The sequence below is a fragment of the Contarinia nasturtii genome, unplaced genomic scaffold (assembly GCF_009176525.2).
Source record: "Contarinia nasturtii isolate CC-2019 unplaced genomic scaffold, AAFC_CNas_1.1 Cnas_scaffold_350, whole genome shotgun sequence".
Taxonomy (NCBI): domain Eukaryota; kingdom Metazoa; phylum Arthropoda; class Insecta; order Diptera; family Cecidomyiidae; genus Contarinia; species Contarinia nasturtii.
In genome coordinates this window covers 681,858-686,388 of record NW_022197705.1, presented here as the reverse complement: position 1 = coordinate 686,388, position 4,531 = coordinate 681,858, and the positions used below count along the sequence as shown (strand labels likewise).

General features: G+C 35.0%; 1 protein-coding gene across 2 annotated transcripts in view; it reads right to left on the bottom strand.

Moving 5' to 3' along the window:
- The window catches only part of LOC116337993 (neurotrimin-like), a 49,072-nt gene extending 47,702 nt beyond the window's left edge, over nucleotides 1-1,370 (bottom strand). For both annotated transcript variants that reach the window (XM_031763001.1, XM_031763002.1), the window contains exon 1: nucleotides 1,170-1,370. The gene's annotated coding sequence lies outside the window, so the exon portion shown is untranslated. The remainder of the gene's footprint in view (nucleotides 1-1,169) is intronic.
- Nucleotides 1,371-4,531: the final 3,161 nt, after the last annotated feature.

Below are 4,531 nucleotides of genomic sequence, written 5' to 3'. Positions count from 1 at the left end.
AAAGAAGAAGATTAGGATTGTCGTCGTTCGCTTTCCCTCTCACTAGCAATATGTTCACTCTTTTTAAGTGTGATGAAGTACACGACGAAAACGGATAAAAAAAAATACGAAACAAATTATTTACCCCCCAAAAAACAACGAAAGGAAAAACAAATAAACGGATAATAGACAGACTATTGTCGAACTATATCTCTCTGCGCGTGCATAGTGAAAGCGAAAATTGCATTCGAAGAAGTTTTGACATACGAGATTGTGAGAAAAAAACCCAACTAGATAGATAAAATGTTGTAGCGAGAATGCACGCGTGCAATGTAATCGGGCGCACCAAATGAACGAAACGAAACGATATCTCTGAATCTGATAATCTCATTCACACACACATATACAAATTCACACAAAAACTATGCTAGCGAAAACACTAAAGCATACATTTATTATATCGACACCAAGAACAAGAAGAGCAAGAGCCATCTGAGACACACCGGAATGAACAGAAGAATTGAAATTCTTTTATCGACCAAAATGAAAAATGAAGAGTGAAACGAAGCCGATGCACACGGCTAGCTCGTTCTCGTTCACACTTGAGAGACACACACACACACCGACGAGATGAAATAGAAAAAGAGAGAGAAACTGGAATGAACAACGAGAAACGGAAAGAAAGAAAATAAAAAGACATGAATTATATGCGAAAAGTTTTTCCAAACCAATGCTATTTTCGATGCGATGTTCAAAGTTGCAGTAGAATGCGCGCAAACACACATTTCTCGCACCGTGCACTCAGTCGCTTTCAGTATTTTCGTTCGTCGGAAATCTTGGCTGTTGTATCGGTTTCTTCATTTTGGTTTGTTTGCACACCGTGGAGGTAATAATACCCGAATAGATAGACAGAGATATGCACGAAGAATGCACCGTCAAATTCATTGAATAAAAATACTTTGGGAAAAAGTTTAATTGTTCAACGGAAGCATTTAAAATAAAACGATATCCTTTTCCGTGCGGTTGGCATTTGCCATGACCAAACCTCTTTTGCACAAAGACATTGCCAATAAACACAAAATCACTGAGCGATCGCGGTTATTCGAAGTATTCAACAAAAACTCTATATATCACACATTTTCAATTAGAAATTATCAAATTGAAAAGAACAAAACGAATAAACAAAATACCTCTTTTTTGTTGTGTTGATAAAAATTCAAGTTGATTTTGAGCGCGTTTCACATTTAATTAGACTTCAATTCGATTCATAAAAATAGATCTTGACACAGATTTAAGAGTGCACAATGAAAAAAAAATCACCCAATAACAGTCACTTCTCATTTATCAGACACCAAAAATGTTTAAAATTGGCATTTTTCCTGCAGCAAATGTCAATGTTTATTTTTGTTGGAATTTAAAGGATTTATTTAGATTTTTTGCTTCTTCTTAAAATCGATCATGTTTTTTTCATTTTATTTTTTTCTCATAATTTTTCGCTGATTTTGTCTGATTCTCATTGACACACATTTTATTCACGTATTTTTCAAGTTTTTCAAAAAACAATTTTAATCACAATTGAAATGTTTGATTTGTTAGTTTCAGTATGATAGAGCATTTAGAGATAACATAAGATCGAGAAGTACGCATACAACACAGACTCGAACGTTATTTATCCATAGCGTAAATTCCTAAACGAGCATAGCAAAGAAGGAGCGAGCTCGTCACTAAACCAAACTGCATCGATACCAATTCAGTTTGTAACTGAAACGCTTGTTTGCGAAGTGCCGACACATTACCCTTATCGTCGCTCAAATACAACAGCTGCTCTTTACTCTCTAGATGCTATATTGTGTATAAATGCGAACGCATTTCATTCAACTTTACAGGCATTCCCGAACGCATCCGAGTACTTCATACACAACTCAAGCATGAGCGAGAGAGCACGTACATGAAATCGAGTTGTGCGACGGATTCAACAGTCGAAAAATATGGATAGAGAAACATAAACAATGTGTGCACATTGCACGATTGACTCTATTAGACAAGGCGCTCATTCAATCTGCTCACTCTCAAGGAGTGTGCTTTCGATGGAATGAGACTGAGTGAAAATGGTATTCTTTAGCATCAACATTATGGGAAAAAGCTGGAAAATATTCATTGTATGAACGTTTAGTGCTATGTGGAAGCATTTTGAGTAAAAGCTTTTGTATTTTTTGAGTGGAATCTTTCTTTTTTTATCAAAATGCATTGTTGTTCAGCATCGTATCACAAATCGTCAAGTGAAATGATTTTATTATTCGCATAACATGGCCATTTCTACCGTAATTTACACATGTATTGCAATCCTAATTTCAATTTATTCCAATGAAAATGGAAAAACATAATATCCCATCGCAGCAGCAACCATTCAACTTGAGCATTTTGTTCAATTAAGAAGTTGCTTTTAAGTTTTGATGACAACAATTAAATATCTCTTCAAGATGATGAAGAAGAAGAAGCAGAAGAGAAGTGAATTAATTAGGTCATTATGGAAATATGAATTTTCCATCTTTGGTTGTTTGCAAAAGCGCGCGCTTGCGACACACAAGACAATTCAACCGTTGATTTTGCAATGATGCTACTGCAGTCGGCAGTCGGCATCTTTTTCAACACAAACACAATAGTGTACACATTTACATCTCATCGTCAGCATTGTGACAGTCTTTTGTGTGGTAGCTCATGATGGCATCTGAAACTGAAAACAAAATATGTCGTGTAGTGTGCATGCATGTCGGATGGTGACTTTAAGTCATTCTAATTTTAAACCATTTCATTTTCGGCCTTTGCATTGCAAGTCTCAAACGATGCAACGATGTTCAGGCAATGTCAAAAGACCAAGCGAAAATGAGAGACCGGAGAGAAAATGAGAAAACGACCGTGCAAAAGAGAAGAATCAAACTAAGAGAGAAACAGAACGGCAAACACTGAATAGAATTCAAGTGAACGAAAAGAAAACTGCTGGCATTTCGTTGGAAAGGCTTATGAAAAAAGGACAAAGTTTTGATAAGTCATGCCAACATTACGTACATTAAACAATGAAATTGCTTTTGTCATGCGGAATATGATTGCCTGGGAATGTGGTTTGTATCAAAAAACCGCATACAACGATTACCACATTATAAACCAAAAGTTCATTCTCTCAGTAAGTACTTTCTCACTTTGAGACACGAATTTTGTGTTCAGAAATTTAGCAATCTTGGTGAGAGACAAACACCGATTGACGGCATAGCCAATGCACAAAACCCAAACACATTGAATTTTAAAAGATTGGCGAATATTGCAAGTTAAGATAATGTTAAATAAAACTTCACCGAAAAGGTTCAAATGTTTATTATTTAGGCACACAACGGAAGAACATAACCACAAATTAAAATCGTTAAAATACATGGGGTTATGTATAAGTTTCACTATCTTGCCTCAACACCATCCATTCATGGATTAGAAAATTTGTTAAGAATAATGCCATTTCTCATGTTTAACTTTATCAAAAATCTGAATCCTTCAAATATTTCATGAGAAATTACCTTCATTATATTCTCAACTTTGATCGTTTAATTTTGTGAACACTTTCTAAACATTTTTTTTCTACATAAACCCCGACTCTCATTCGAATGGAAACAATTTCATTTCGAATAGAGAATTTTGCTGCGAACTATGCGAAATAAAAAAAAAGTTTATTAGCTAACTTGATTAAACAAAATGTGTTAATTTCATGTGAAAATTGTAAGCAATTTATGATTGAATGAAGTTGATCGCATCATCATCAGCATTCATCTTCGTTGTCGTTGTCATTGTCATCGAGTGAGCGGGGATTTATTAAAATTTTCATTTACAACAGCGCACTCTCAACTATTAAATTTAATTTAAAAAGAAAGCAATAGTTTTTAATGCCATTGTGTTCGGCTCATTGTTGGTGTTGTTGTTTTCAGAAATGTCTGCAAAAAGTTTTCCGTGTGCAACCGAATTGTACAAACTGAAAATGAAATGAAACGGTTGGAAGTTGAGCGGGGGAACATCCAGGAAAATTCCATTAAGCCTAAATCAAAAGTTTTATTGGTTGATGCAAAGATATACAAGAAAATTCATTTTCATAGTTGCATTATGTTTCAACTTTTCACATGGACAAATATTTTCCCTCTTCGCATTCTGGAATATGGATCCGGGTTGGTGTGTATTTTTCGTATTATATGTGACCGTATGTGCGTAGATTTGTGGCGTAGACAATGAAAGCGATTCAGTTGAAGAATGTGAGCATCTCTGTTCAATGTCGAAGACATGCGAACAGCGTCAAAGAAATATACAAGCGGATTGTACGCATTACACGACAAAAACCCATTGCATATTTTCATTGTTGTTAGATGAGTAAAGTCGGGAGCATGCAGTAAAATGGAAACTGTTTGCAATTCAATTAAATGTAAAAGTTATCTATCTAAAACAGCATCTAATCGAAGAATAAATTCTTCGTTAAATGCATTTCGAAGTAAGAAGGAAATGTATAAATTCAACACTCAAT